Source organism: Helicoverpa zea, chromosome 31 (assembly GCF_022581195.2).
Source record: "Helicoverpa zea isolate HzStark_Cry1AcR chromosome 31, ilHelZeax1.1, whole genome shotgun sequence".
In the NCBI taxonomy this organism is placed as follows: Eukaryota; Metazoa; Arthropoda; class Insecta; order Lepidoptera; family Noctuidae; genus Helicoverpa; species Helicoverpa zea.
Genome location: NC_061482.1, coordinates 3,224,355 through 3,240,995, shown reverse-complemented (window position 1 = coordinate 3,240,995; position 16,641 = coordinate 3,224,355). Strand labels below are relative to the sequence as shown.

Sequence of the window (16,641 nt, the reverse complement as noted above, 5' to 3'; positions counted from 1 at the left end):
TGAAAAAATTGTCAGGAGTATCAACTGATTGATGTTGAAATAAGACATTAATAAACTAGGGTACGCCACCGTAGTGGCGGTAAGTCCCCTCTTTGATGAGTAACTCGGGAGGAGTCACGGCGCCCAGACGTACCGCATGACGCAGGCCCTCACCGGACACGGTTGTTTCGGGAGGTACCTGCATCGAATAGGTTGTGAGGAGGCGCCCGGGTATCACCACTGTGCGGACAGCATCTAGAGCACGGTGGACCACACAGTCCAGGTGTCAGGTCCTCGTCGAGGCTTTAAGCGGCGGCGACCTCTCGCGTCCGGCTCTGGTTCAGGCCATGGTCCGGGGCGAGAGGGAATGGGATACCGTTACCTCCTTCTCCGAAGCAGTTATGCTCGAGAAGGAGGCGGCGGAACGAAAAAGAGTTTGCACCTCTCATCCCGGCCGCAGTGCTAGACCTTACTAACTAAAGCTCTCTGTGATCCTTCTGAATCCCTGTAACACCCGGTGAGTAAATAACAACTAATAACATTTTTAATTTTGTGTGATTTAATTTCCTACCTACACTACGTTTGCCGAGGCGTGGTCTCCACTCAAGGACTCGTTTACCCCAACGGTTATCGGTTCTTCAGCTAATATGGCCAGCCCACTGCCACTTCAGCTTGCTGATTCGGTGGGCTATGTCGATGACCTTGGTTCTCTGACGGATTACCTCATACCGTCTTCAGGCACGGTGGAGTGATGACTTGCGCAAGACGGCTGGCAGGAACTGGATGCGAGAAGCCGAAAATCGATCTCAGTGGCGTGCACTTGGAGAGGCCTTTGTCCAGCAGTGGACTGCGATAGGCTGATGATGATGATGATGATAATGAATTTCCTACCTCTGGTAGTCGAAATATTAGTTGTGACCATCAGGCGGCTTCGTAGGTCTTTACAATCAAGTCAAAAGTGTATACATTCAACATTAGTTTTTTCATCAAGAATTATTTCCCAAGGTAACGTCGTAAATACACAAAATTGAGAATATCAACGGACTTATACAATTCCAACTTTTTGGTTTTGCGCTAGAATAAATCGTTTACATAAAGTTGTACATGAATATGATGCTAAGTTACGTGCCGAGTTTAAATTTTATCTTGAGGTAGAATAAATGTAATATGTCACAGGGAAATTGTTAAACAAATTTTAGTTACGTACCTACGTATCACACCAATCTTCGAACAAACAAACGATCTGGTGAATTTTCGTTAGATTAGCTGAGACTACAGTATTTTATATTCCTATGAACAAGTTACCTAAAGACAACGTTTATGGGCTGTAAATCTAAAAAGGCTTTGTTTAAATTTTAGCTTCGTTACAATTTACGATGGCTGATATATATGGATGGATGATACGATGGCCATTCGAGACGTGCAGCGGTGCTCGACCATGAATTTATAGTAAATCACATGGCTTGGACGAGGCGACAATGTCCCATTAGGCATTTCCCCAATTTCTCATTTTACCGATATCTAAACCAGGCACAATATCTTTTGAATTTTGCTATCCAGACTTGATTTAATAACTTTAACAAAGATCTTTATACGAGGTACCCTACACATTATGTTTGTGTTACGAAAAATGCATGCAATGCAATTATTAATTAAATCAGTTACTGTCAAGAAACGAATGAAGCGGCCATGCACACTTAATAATGAAAAAATATTAGAATCCAAAAATGCAAGATGTGACAGCCTTTCACCCGCTGAAAGCGTGTTGGGATCTTTATTCGCGCAAGAAAAATGAATATTTTAATTCTTTCTCATTGTATTCTCACTCACTCTGTAACCTACGGATACTCATACACATGTGCTACGAGTATTGTGTTCTCAATAGCTCCTTTATCATCCAATCTTCAAATAAATACATACCAATTTTAATCTCTAACGATTTATTATAGTTACTTAAGATGAGTTAAAGTGCTTCGCACACTTTCACACTTAGCACGCTTAGTTTGTTCGCACTTAGCCCGGGAAACTTCCAGGAAAACTTTTATGGCTAACCGTCTTGTATAAATGTGGCTGAAATATAAGCCATTCAATTTGGAAGTCATGAGGCTTGTACGAAAAGGGTGGATGATGAAAGAGATTGAAAGTTGAAATAAAAGTGGAATAAGGGACCGGCCTCCCAGATGGGCGTAAGGTCGGCCGAGTCACGGCCTAATTACACGGGCCATGACGCCTCCGATACACCCTTGTTCCTTGTATATCCCCCAAGTCCTACCCTATCGTTATCTAAATCTTCTACGCTTTTATCATGCCCTTTTGTACCAGATCTTAAACAATTTATTTATATGTTTATTAGAAACACGATATAAATGGCCGCCAAAATAAGCGACGCAGTATTCCCAATTTCAGCTTCCTACGTATCTTAAAAAAGGATAAAAGCGTCAATTGGTACAATAACTCTAATCAGTGTTAATTAAAAACGTATTTAAATAATTACTCGTTTTTGAGGTTAAGGTTGAGTTCACACTCTAAGCCGTGGCTTATGATCTGCAGTAGGTTACGTTTTAAAATGTGAAAAATACCGTAGCTTAACGAATGAAAAGCTTCGTTTTTAAAACAACTTGACGTTGAGGTTCAACTTGCGGTGCTCCACGGCGCGCGATGGTTGACGTTTTCATGCATCGCAATAAAATGTTTACTTTTTACGTGCCCGCTGTACGACTGGCGCTGTGACCATAGCTTTATTTTATAAACCTTTCTTAGCTTTGTAACAAAAAGTCCAAGTAAACAAAAAATACAAGTATTAGTCGGATGTCTTGTTATGATAATGAATTACAATAATACTGACATGGATTATGTTTTCGCCTACATTCTTTTATAGGGTAGGCGTTTTATTAACACAATTATGTTGAGTGCCACGCTTATTCGTCCATAGTTTGCAGAAGCCTATAAATACGGACGCTTTTTGCTTACATTTTGGGTATAAATCACCATTACAAATATTTGACCTACAATTTATCGCCAAGAGTTGCCAGTGAAATTTTTGGAGTCAAAAGTTAAATGTCCGCTCGTTTGAAATGCTTGACTAATTTCTACAGTGTTAGTACAGTCTGTCTTCTCGTATTTACCTCAAAACTCTTCCTCGGTTTTGACTGAATACACATGAACAGTTAATTTCAAGTGTTAAAGAATGGTTGCAAATGAATTGCCGTAAGAATTTAAGTTGTCATAACAAGCTCCAACTCCGTGTTAACTTTGACTGCGCAATAAGTCTTACACTTTTCATCTTTTATTGTATCAAGTTAAAACTTTAATCGCATCGATAAAACTTGCTCTTTAACTAGGGAAAATAGATCGTTTTATCTGCATGCGACCCACAGCCCCGGAAAAACTCCTCCTCGGCCAGACAGATCACCGACCCCAAATATAAAGCAGATAGGCCAATTTCCAAAAGTGGATAAGCTGAGGTGATCGACATTAATCTAGCTTTCACGGTAACAAAAGCTAGTAATTTAGGCCACGGAAAACCGAATAATTGGCTAGTCTCTTTTCTTCGTTCTTTATTGTTAAATTGAGGTGACGTCAAATTATAAACTCAAATTATTTAAAATTCATTAACGTTTTATAATGTTATTATTTTTTTTGCTTTTTAGAATGAACCGCATTCGCTCATAGCGATTCATTCGTTAATTAATAGAATGAGACCCTTTGGGAACTATATCTACCGATCTTGAAAGTATAATATAAAGATGGTACAGTAATTTCCCTATTCACGCCTTCATATGAACAAACACATCTTACACTAGCCGATATAAATATCCTAAGAATAATGTCAAGCACGTGAGTAGGCGAGCTGAGGAAATATCAGGGAATTCTTCACTAACTCTTGATATAATTCTTAAGCTGCCACTTACAACCCTTAGCGGTGCAGAGTGGCCAATTCAGTGTAGAACTTGGTGAATATACACTTTATACATTGGCCATGTGGTCTGAAAAATGCGAAGGAAGAATTATAACTACTAGTGACACTTTAGGCATTATCCGTGAACATTTCTGTAGCGATATTACAGACTAGCGTATTTTCTACGTGAAGCCCAACATTCGGGATATACGCTTACACGTGCACTACACTTCGCGTTTCATAAAATTTAACTCGCGTACACGGGTGGATTTAGAAGCTCACGACATGAGATTTTCAATGCGTCAATGCCTGTACGAATTGTGCGTGTAGCAAAGGCCTTCCGAACACTATCATCCGATTTACTCTGAAATGTGTGTGGATGAAACAATACGTTACACGTTTATCTAGTTCATTTTAACCTTTTCATTAGACAAGTATTATAAATATTGCCGATGATTAAGGTACTCCAGCACCGAAACCGGTGTTTTAAATAATACGAAATAATTGAAATAAAACAATTTATAAGATACCAAAGAATTAATGACTGATTTACCTAAATATGACGAAAAACAATGCTTCTTTTCTGAAATACTAAATCGTCAACATCCTAAGGATTTGACCTTCGGTTAAATAGGCTAAGGTGAAGTTAATTGATTTGTTATGAAACGCTGATAGTGAACTACGTTGATTCTGCTTGTCTGAGACGGAATGATCGCTGGAGTAACTTCAGCGACGGAGATTGATCGGAAATGACCTGAGTTAGCGTTTCCCGCGTTCGCGTCCCACGCCTGTCTTATAGCCACGTTTAGTTTTTTCCGTACAATACCGAAGCTTGTTATTGTTTTGCGAATAGTCTATGGTTTCTAATGATCTGTAGTGAAATTGCGCTGTTATAAATGACCTTTTTCGTGAAAATACACTGATTGTTTTGGGTTTGAGATGGATCTGTACCACCTACCTAGTATCCCGAACCGTTGGTGGATCGACTGCACTTAATTTAGATTGATTTGAATCTGTAGAGCAATTAAACTACATACATATCGCATTAGTTTACGAACGGATCGTAAATTGTTCACACAAATTCACTTTTGGTACTTTTCGGTCATATATTTTCAAAATGTATGCGGTTTAAGAAGATTCCTTACTTAACAAAATGTTTCAAAAGTTCCAAGGAAATATGATGTATACGGAGCATATATGTAGTTGTACTACAATACTACATTAGGAATCAACTTCAATGAGGATAAATTCTTTAAATAATCTTTTGACAGTGTTACGTTACGTTAATAAATAAATGCCTGCCTGCACTGAATCTTAGTTTGTAGGAAAATCAAGGGCAACAATGTTACCTGTAACCAAATGTTCCATCATATTCAGGAAGCCATTCACCATGATGTACCAATGAATAACGTGTTCGGAAGTTAGAAATTCATAGTATCAGAGCTTGAATGCGGAATCAAATGCTAAGGTGCAAATCGCATTGCCTACGGTTATCCTAAATGCATCAATTGATGAAAGTGTTTCGATATCGGCAGGTATTACTGTTAGGAACATTTTCATGCGATTTTCACCAATAAACAGGGTGGAATGAGTCAGATATCCGTAAAGCTTGAAGCTTATAATTAAATATTCTGCACGAGAAATTACTATTAGCCATTAGTTTAACGAATTCTGTCGTGATAGACATTATCCTAAAATACGAATAAAGCTAATGCGAGGCAAAACCGCATTGTTGCTGGTAAACTCGGCGACAGGTCAGATAATGCATAAAGTGGTCACACTGTTAGGCCTTCGTTAAAGATTTCATATTTAATGAAGAACCCACTCTTAAAATATATTGTGGGTAGAATTTTGGGTTTGTTAATTCTGGTAGAAGACCACATTAATTTGACATTACGCCTAAGGTAGTGAAAACACATATTTTTGTATGCAAAGCCAACGTCAATCATCGTCAATATTTATTGAATTAATAGAGGTTAATAGCACTCCTTGAAAGTTGCTTCACGACAGAGACCATTATATTATGTCTACAAACAACGGGCTCATTATTTTGCAGTCCTACATAAAATGCAGCTTTAGTTAAGCTGTTTGATTGTCAGTAAAGTTTTTGTAAAAAGAAATGCAGCACTCGAAATAGAATTTCGACAATTCCATCAAAACTTCGACAGGCCTATTAAAATTTGATCTCTGAAACAAATATCGAAAAAACAGTCGGAAAGGAAGATATTTTGTATGTTGCAACTGACAGCTGTCTGTAAGCTTTATTTTTAACTGAGCCTGGATTTAATGCAATGAATTCTACGATTGTTCAGGTATTTGCATTTTCATTAAATAAAACTGTATCCAATGATCAGCCATCACGCGTCACAAATGCATGATGATATTAAGTATGCATTTTGAGTTTTGAATTCACAACTCACCTTTAATCGCGACGTTGCCCGTTTTGAGCATGTCAACACGAGATGCAACCGTCAAACATTCCACAATAGGCCTTCATTTCAGTATCTACAGCTGTTTATGTACTATTCAAATAACGTTTACATTACCATTATACTTACATTAGTATGTGCGTGCCTGGACTCGGTACAGAAATAGGCGAAATTAGGCAGTACTTTATAGCGTTCACGTGTGAAAAGGTTCACGTACAAACTTTCAAACGATAAAGCCGTATTTATGCATCGGAAAAAAGTTAGTAACTGTCAGTTGAAATTTCAATACCGTTGCTCTTAATCCATTTCCTTCTATAGAAATATGTAGTAATATTTTTTTAAACGATGACTGCATAAATACAAAACGATATGATATGAAAACTTTTTGTACCAATATTTTTTTAATTCACTAAATCATTGAAACTTGGGCTTAATGTAGCAAATAAGTAAATCTAAATTACAGCTCTAAGTACTATTAAGTTCACCTAGCTTGTAAGTCAGGACCGTTTGTTACTATCAGGCATACAATAACTATAGGACACCTCTTTAATAAGTTTAAGAACTGACGTTACACTTTATGTCAATTTACCTTAAATTGCGCAAGGATTACAATTTTGGAGCTGTGTAAGAATAACACAGTTTTTTCCATAAAAATCACGTCACATCACTTAGACTGGCCTATGTGTCTCTGAAAATAGTAACGTTCTTAAACAAGTTTTGGATTCTGGCGTTGGAAGATCGCCCGTGTTTGAATCGACAATTATACAATAGTCAATTTGCGTTCGCTCCGGTCATTTTGAAGGTTCCTCACCATGTAATTTACGAATCAATTCTAAGGCCCTTTTCAGATGCTCACGGGCACGGCACGATCGCCGTTCGTCTGAAGTCGAGATGTATGAGCCACTGGGCGAACGTGCGTTAACAGTATACCTGGGCAAAGGCCAGCAAGGCACGGAGCAGAGTTGTATGCACGAGGAGAGCCTTAAAAGTCTCTATTTGCGTATTTACTAAGGTCAGCCTAGGCAACATCAAAGGTGAAAAATTTTTTTAACGTCAATAGCATTCTGCATAACTGCATTGGCAAGATAATATTTAATTCAGTTATATTGATTATTTGGTGTTTCATTGATAAATTATTAACTTCTACTGGGTAATGCTCGCATTACCAAGAAAAATATATTATTTACTGTATCATAAATTCAAAGAACAAATTGTCGTATAAGTACCATATCAGGAATTAATACATAACAATGCAAGTACACAATACCTACTTTGGCTAAAAATATCCCTGTGCCACTGCTTCAATATTTTTGTTCGGATAACCTAAGAGGTTATCAGGAATTGAATGCAGCAAAGTATTCTCATTTCTAAATTGAACTCTGCGGACAATGGCTAGCAGAGCGGACAAAGATAAGTAATAGGTACGTGAAACATACCTACATTTATCTAATTTAAAATTATTCGAAGCCAAATAAACAAAGTTACTAAGTAGTGAAATAATCACCTAACGGAAATTCTAGCCCAATTGAAATATTTATTTAGGGTTTTGCTGACTCTTAAATAAATGCATACACAAATATACAAAGCAACTAGATATGTACATATGTATTCAGTAAATACCAAACAAAATGAGTTGAGAGCATCGTTTGGTTTGCGTATGTATTTGTCATAGCCAAATAGTAGAAATGGCAATTCAATTTAATATCCCTTTGACTGAACTATGGTCAACTTGCCGGTATAGCTGATTGTTTCAAGATATCCCTGCGTGGAACAGATAGTTATATAAAAAGAACCCGAAAAGCAAATACAGAAAACAATGTCTGCCTCTTTTAGAAAAAGGAACAATCCTTTCCAATATTTCACGTCATTCAGACACGGTTGAATAAAAATAGATAAAAAATGAAACACCCGCTCGTATGGGCACATTTTTCCACCGCGGCACGACATCAACAAACAGCAAATTGAATCTAACCGACGTCAACTCAGGAAAACGACAATGTTATTTAAGTATTCTATGTGTCCTGGAAATCTGTGGGTTTGAGTTCACAATCGGCTGAAATTATTTATTTTCTTGTTTTACACAGCGCTCTGTTGTTCTTGCCTATTTGCATAATCACAATCAATATGCAAAAACAAGCTTGGTATCTGAAGATTTATTGCATCCTGAACAGTGTAGCCTGCTATAAATTAGATGCTATTCATATCGAACGACCATTATCACGATAAATGGCTACCGGACTACATCACTAATAAAAATATCCAGAAGCTACTTGTCTACAAAGGACGACAAGTCGTTTAGAAAAAGTTTTGTCCTAAAACCAAGCTTATCCATATTCACACAACAGCGCGCATTTTTAATGAGAGAATTTGTTTCGTAAATTCTTCGTTTTGCAAAATAGATTAAGTTACATTTAAAAGTTAAAGCAAAATGTAGCAGAAAGTAAAAAAGAAAAGGACAGTCCAGTGGACAGTCGAGCTAAGTTCCTGTGGTTATATTTCACACACTATATTTTTATGTGTGGTCATGACTAAATAGGTATATTTAAAATTAAAATTGTTTCCGCTTTCCGCTCAATTATTTGTCTGGTCGAAAACCAAACTCCAAGTAATAACTGGACAAACATCTACTATAACTAAGTACTAATTTCATGATTAAAATAAGACTAGGAAAGAAGGACCGAGACCTCCTCGCAATATGGCAAAAACGAACTCACAGCTCAAATAATTATGAAATATCCCCGTATTATATAGTCCAGAGGTTTTAATCAGTCTGTTGAATTTACATACATTTGAGTCGCATCATATTTCATCTAATAAGCCATTTCTAAACAAAATTTTATTGGGTTAGCCGCAAGACTCGGTGAAATATCTGTATTTAGTGTCTTCTATGTTGCTGTCATCCGCAATGCCACCCGGGGCGGATATTGGAATCGGTATGGAACGTTATACCATATTCCATATTTTATCCGATATTAAAATAGACACAGTTTGAAGTAATCCCCAGAATAAGATCCGTGTACTACGAACGTGTGACCGTGGCATTCGATGTAGTACGTTGCGAACAGACATTCCTCTAACTTAAAAGGCATTCCTTCCACTCGGTGTACACAGTTTGCACTCTACTTCGTAATTTGTGTCGTCCTAGAGGTTTACACAGACCTCACCTAAATATTTGGAGCAGCGGTAACATTTCATGGAAATGCATTATTCATTTCGCAGTGGAGAAGATTCCGTAGTCTCTAATTGTCGTGCTGCATCTACCCATGAAGGTCATCTATCCAATTAATATCAAATAGATGACAACATTCAACCGTTCAACTATGCATTCTTGATCGCTGGCTTTCCACTTCGACAGTTTTGAACGTTAGTCGCTTAATATTCAGCTTATTTTATTAAAATTCAATAGACTTCATTTTCCAGATTCACTTTTACACTTGAAAAGCTGCAATTTTGTTATTCAAATAATTCGTTTTAATCAAAGCACCAGGAATTTGACGGTAAACTGAAATAAGTCCTTGTTCACGCTATAGACAACTCAAGTTATCGATTCTTTCGATTGAAAGGATAATAGTTTAGTTCGGTTCAGATTTCGCAACTCATACACTCTCACACTCGTGAAGAGACCTCATGAGGCATTACTTCCACCCGAGTGATAAGCTTGAAGTGAACCGACGCGGACCGCTTGTCGCCCACACTAACCGTTTCGCACAATTTAATATATCTTCTTACATAAATAATGGATTTTGTTCAACTTGGCTTGAACCATATTCCCAGAAGTTATCAAAACCTCAAATCATGAGTCCCCAAACAGTAGTATCACAATACTACCCACACATTGTTTAAGTTTGATATTCTAATGTAAAGCCCCAGTTTAGTCAAGAAGGGAATGCAATTTACTGCCCTCTGGACGCAAAACTTTCAGTAAATATTCATTAGGCTTCTTTCCTGTGGGATGTAACTCACACACGCAAGTATTTCCCTCTCGCCTATAAATGTCTGGTATAGTTTGGCGAGTCGTAAACTGCTTATATTCATGCCAGACGTCTTAAACTACCCGACCGACACTGGGTACCAGTAAAATTACGAGGCTATCCTTGCAAACGTCGTCCTTTGCCGCTAATGTACCAAGTAATTAACGGAATTGACAAGATTTTTTTAAAGTAATTTAAATTGGGAACTTTTATACGTGAGTCATTTTTGCCATGAGCCCTTTCCCATTTTAGAAACCCATGTAGCGCGTAATTACTTTAAGCGAATCTGTTGCGGTCCTGAATTTCCAAATAGAATAAATAAAATCCTTTGAGTCAACACAACAGTCAACAGTTACAGATTTGAAGCGTCTGCTGTCAGGGTTGGACATGACCCGCAATTTCCGTTTACATCAACACCATGAAGCACAATCTCAAAAGCTGCATAAATAAAGGTGGACTGCGACTGAACCAAGTTCATTTCCGTATGAAAGGGGACTTTATAAGTTTTGCGTGGGCTGCAGTGGTCAGGCTGTGGTCGCTCTGTGCCAAACCTAGCCTAAGCTACCGTCAAATCTGCGTAATATCGTTGTGGTTACAGCCATTTGAGTGATAATATTAGTTTTCCACACAATATCATACACGTGTGTTTTGCGGTTCACGAGTGGTATCGGAGTCAAGCCTGGATTTCAAGTGGTGCTCAACAAATGGAATGAAACAGGAAGGCTCGCCGAAACATACCAACAATGTATAGGCTATTGTGCCAGACAGATAAAATATAAAAATATTTCTTTGAAATGGAACCCATTTGACGCGGTAAATGTTTCCGTGCGTTTTCACAAATGACCCAAAACTGCTTGTAATTTGAAAGGTATTATATTGTTTATATATTTTTGGAAGTTCATTCTTTAGACGGTGCAAGTAAAGACCCTAAAGTTCACTTTTGTGACTAAACTGTATACTCTCTTTGGAAACTAGTAACTAAATAAAAGTTAATGTTTTTTACATAAACTGCAATGTCTTCCGAGTCCGGAGCGCATAACGTCTACTTTGTTTTGTGTGTTATTTCACTGCTTCTGTTTTAATGTCTCATAAGAGAACAAAGACTAGCTAAATTCAATAAACCGTGGTAATACAGAAAAGTGAATACCTACATGTTTAACGCTGATAACTGAAAATCGAAGCTCTTCACTTACGGTTGCTGATCAGATATCATTTGATAACTAAAAGCATATTTATCGCAGTAACTAGAATATTTCATTTGCGTAAACAACACCGTATTATGAGCATATCGCCATGTTTCTGTCACAATATGATGGATTAACGTGATAAACATCTGTAGTCTACCATTTCTTGTTTGTTAAGCTTAAGGTCTGCTGCCCAAGGTCGCGTCATTTGAGGTACGCATGCAATACACAAATGACGATTGTCAAACCACTAATGGAGAAAAGAATAATTTTACCTCCAACGATACATCGAAGGTAATGTAAATTGTAGACGATAAGTCATTAACTGTATTCTGTATTTCAAAAATTGTATTTGGCTGCCAAGTTGACTAAATTTTTTACCTACTAGCGGCATTTTGAAAAAATTCTGCTGTTTATGGCCACTGACATTCCGATTAGTTCAATAAAGGTAATTTTTGCAATAACTTGCGCAATAAATAGAAGAAACAGTTCTATGAACCGTAGACTTAAGTTATATAGGAACGTAATCCATGAAAGTATTATCCGGTTTTGACGCGTGATTATTAAAAATATAAAATATCAATCACAAATATCTATGGTCAAAACTTAATCAGTTATTTCATTAACTATAAACTTACAATAAAGATTAATCATTATTTATTTATTTTCAGTAAGTCAGAATGTAGGTACTACCGTCCGCTTAAACGTTCCGACTGGCAGTTTGACAAAGACCGCACAAGTAGCATTGTTACTGTAAAATAGAGGAACATTATATTGAAATGGAACGCAACGCCTCGGATCAGCATTGAATGTATACAGACTACAAAACCGGCCTTAAATTTTACTTGCGACTTTACTTTCTGCAACGAAAACATCTGTGCCCAGAATTAAAATTCTTTGGCTATTCCAAATAAAACAGAAACAGTCGGATTGTACGAAGTTTATAATCGAAATTTGTAAAATGAGATCAGGCTATACGCACTCAGAATATAATTAACTAAGTTGTACGAGTATTATCCAGACAAACGATAGAGATTAATAAATTTTTCTTTCGTTAACATTTTAGGCGGCGGACGTAACAAAAATATATAGCATTTTTCTTTTCAGTTTTATCTGTCGGTGTTATTTTTCCAAAGAATTCCTTGGTGGCAGAGTAAATTTTAGTAGACTTTCATAAACATATTTTTCTCTTATATTATTTTGAAGTGTCTTGTTGCCTTTTTACAATAAATATTGAGGATTTTTTATGTTGTTGGTAGAAATAAATAAAGAAGAAGAATTTTCTAAGACGTTAGGATAACAATACTGTAACGCCCTACATGTTATATGCATCGAGGAGGCTACACAATGGGGGGGTTGTATCTAGCAAACAATAACTGTTGCCTTTACGAGATAATATGTCGGAGATAGATCAGTGAGCAGTCGACAGGCTCGCAGCGGAGCATTAATCACGAGCCGCCTCCGTAGCGGAGCCACGCAAAAATTATGGCCGCTTTATTAGACCTCTACGAATATACTCGTACTACGCGCTACGGAACTCTGTAGACCGCGACCACCATTAACTTTTACAAATATTTAGTTTTAATTTGACTTCCGACGATGCTAATCAAGTATTAATTCGCGAATGGTTTTTTGAAAAAATATCATAAAATATTTATTTTAAACACAAATGTAGTATTAAAGGATTTTTCGCCAGGCTCCTTAAAACATTTCTTTTCACTTTAAACTGCATTAAAACTGCTGAATAATTAAGTATATACCACCTTAATTCACTATTTTAGTGTTTACCAATTTCAATTAAAAGTTAACTTTCATAATGTTTGATCATATAATAATGTTTTAATTAAGTTGGTATATGTTTTTGGCGCCAGCTGAAACCTAAACAAGATGAATCTAATATGAGAGCGACAAAAGCGAATTCAAAATGTTATATAACGTAAGATGATGCAGAGCTGATGAGACAACAAACAAGTTACAAATGATTGTAAGTAAACAAATGGCTTACCGCCTTCGCTGAGAAGTTTGCAGCAAACAACCGGCTATTAAAGTTTAGGATGTAGACTTGAGAAAGTGTCGAGAACAAAGATATCGGAGTCGGAGGAGTTTGGTAGCGCGGGAGGTATCGCCGGCGGCGGCACTGGCACGCTCGCGGGGTGAGTGCGACTGCGGCGAGGGTGCGCGGGCAGGTCCGCTCTCCAGGGCGGCTCAACTTGGAATCGGCGTCGCCCTCCGCCACGGTTATGTAACACGCGCGGCGTAGCGCAGCGCGGCCCGGCCCCGCTCACCCCGCTTTTAGGGAAAAGATGAATGAGTAAAGTTTCCTAACGGACGTTAGTTCATGGATCGCGCTTGCTTTCAGATCGGCCCGCGGTTACATAAAGCCTCCCGCACATGCGCCGTGGTCGCTCGGCGCCGCATCTCGGCTGGCGGTACGGACGCGCGCGCCGGTCCTACGTGCTGCTGCCTGCGGGGTTCGGGCGACGCATACATCACTGCCGCCGGCCCTTCTTCCGAATAAGTGGCGATCTCTACATTCTACCCGCAGTTTTATAACGTACTACGAACGCACCGTCATATTTCTCGAGTAACTATGACAGTTCATTCCAATTCGTACGTAACGATATTTTATGGGATGGCAGACCCTTTACCCGCAGTGTCGTAATAAAAGTATTATTAATTAATGTCCTTTACCGGGGGAAAATCACCTTTATTACAGTTTATATGGATCCCATAGGTACCGCTTTACAAAAATTATTCTAACCTATGAGCCTTGACATATTTGATATTTATTTTTAAAAGTAATATTTTCTTTTTTAAATCACTATGTTTATGTTTACATTTATCTTTTCAAATGTGATATTTTTATTAACTATATTCTATTATTGGTATTATTCAGAACTGAAATATCTTTCTCATACTGGTCGGTAGACTAGATGAAGGAAATACATTGCAAAACGTAAACAGAAGATTTTTTTAACGACTTTTTAATACTTAGAGCTCGGTTCGCCTTTCTAGAGCCCTCACTTCGAGCTATACGCAATCACAGCCTTGTAACGGTGTGATAGCCAGTCGCTACGTAAATTAAATATTTGATTCGTATTCCTTCCTGATTGCAAACCTGTACTTAAAAAAAGCAAGATATTTGTAATAATTTGTTGAAAGGTTCTTCTAACCTACAGACAGACATGTGTTGCTGGGGAGTTTGTTGCGCCAATTCTTCTTCCCAGCAAAAACACATAGGAAGTGGTGAAGGGTGGGCATTTTGGGGGCTCTTTTGTAAATTTCTGACGTTCGAAAAGTGCTATTTTGCAGCCAAGTTTCAATAAACGAAATTTAATTTAGATTTTTTTGTAGGTATGTTATGTTGTTAGTGGTTTTTAGCTACGTGTTAGGAATATGGAGAAAGCTGTCTAAACAAAGGTCGGCGCTTAGCGTTGTGAGTTTCTTTAAAAGGTTCGACACATATTTAATGTTATGAATCTGTATTTCTTCAAATCACTTTACGTTATGTGGATAATCATATTACCTATTTAAATTGACTTTAAAAAAATATATACATATTTTAATGTTATAGTCATAAAACCGTAAAAGACATAATTTTGTATGTGTATTACGTTAAGTACAAGCAAAATGAGTTATTTTCTTATCAAAATACGAGTAGACAAGCAGACGAATATTGCAACTCTGTGGAAGCATATTAAATAATATTTACACGGACAAATAACTTTGAATAACGTGACTTTGATGTAGGGGTATCCTGCGGTTACGTTATACAAAATGAAAGGATTCCAAATAAAACCTAAACCCAACTAAAATACCATGTATATACTAAAATTAAAATCAAAGCGTACATAAAAGAACATCAATTGGGCGTCGAAGTATTCCACCGCATCACTGTACTCCGGAAACGTGCCCAGAAGTTTGGCTGCCACTTTGTAATCTTTATAAATTTTTGTTCCAAGTGGTATATTACTAGTTTTTCAGTGTCACAGCCCTTTATTCATATGTTATTGTTTTGATGGTTACTTAATTGTTCTCACGTTGACGCTCAATAAGGTCGGTTTTGCCTAACACACTGGTCGAGGTAGTGTGTGGATATTTTCACTTTGAAATAACTTATTATGTCAAGAATATAAATTTCTTACAATATGTGTTAGGTCTTAAACCATTAGGGCCTTACTACAAAAACTTTAAACCCTGTTTTACACTTGTCTAATAAAATTTTGGCTGCAAAATGAACCATATGTCAACGTCATAATTTGACATTTTTTTAGACAAGGCATAAACTGACGTTTAAAAGCTTTTGTAGTAAGACAGTTAATATTTAGTATTCATGCCATTTTTGCAATCTTGATAAAGGGCATTTTTCTCCGGATTGTCCGTCACCTTTTATCAGTTCAATATCACTATAAAATTTTCAGGCACTCTGCTCGTCAGTAAAGTTTTTCCATCAATTTTACGGATTTCGCAATGAGTCATTTATAAGTCTTGCATGTTCTTGGAATTATCATACTAAGATTCCTGCAATATCATTGAGAGTTCGTTCCCATATTCTCTTTTCGCGATCACTGAAGCACGTGTTTATTGTGCTAAAATTGTCCCAGTTATTGATTAAACAGCAAACCAGACACACTAAGTTACACAATTCATACGTAATTTGTTTACGTAGCAGAGAATTATAGGATTGTTTCAGAATCGACCTTAAGTCTAGACTCATAGACTTAAGGTCGATTCTGAAACAGTCTTTATATTTCCGAAAACTAACTACTACTAACTGAACTAGCCTATGAATTAAATCGGTATTATATTTATCTGTCATTTTTTTAATTATATCTATGTAAAGATCTTATTTTTAAATAACTTAGTTGATCACTTTTGGTCTATGGAGCAAAAGGGCATGTCTGCTTTCTTTAACCAACTTTGTCACTATATAATATATGTAGTATATCTCGCAAAACAAAAGGTAGTATCACTCGTGCTTTTAAACGTTTGTACTCTAACGAAATACTAAAAGGTATCGCCAACATTGAAGCTTAATGAGTAAATTGATCGAATTTGTCGGTAATCGAGTACGTTGTGAGAAGCTTTAGGTACGGTAAACTGCTTTGCGGTACATGTTAGAGAGAACGAATACTAATTACGAAGTACAACACGCAGTAACTATAGTAATCTGTGGCTCC

The 16,641-nt window shown here is 37.2% G+C and overlaps 1 protein-coding gene across 2 annotated transcripts in view; it reads right to left on the bottom strand.

The window, feature by feature from the left end:
* LOC124644820 (frequenin-1) overlaps positions 1-13,681 on the bottom strand; it is a 165,917-nt gene extending 152,236 nt beyond the window's left edge. For both annotated transcript variants that reach the window (XM_047184416.1, XM_047184417.1), the window contains exon 1: positions 13,467-13,681. The gene's annotated coding sequence lies outside the window, so the exon portion shown is untranslated. The remainder of the gene's footprint in view (positions 1-13,466) is intronic.
* Between the last annotated feature and the right edge of the window lie 2,960 nt (positions 13,682-16,641).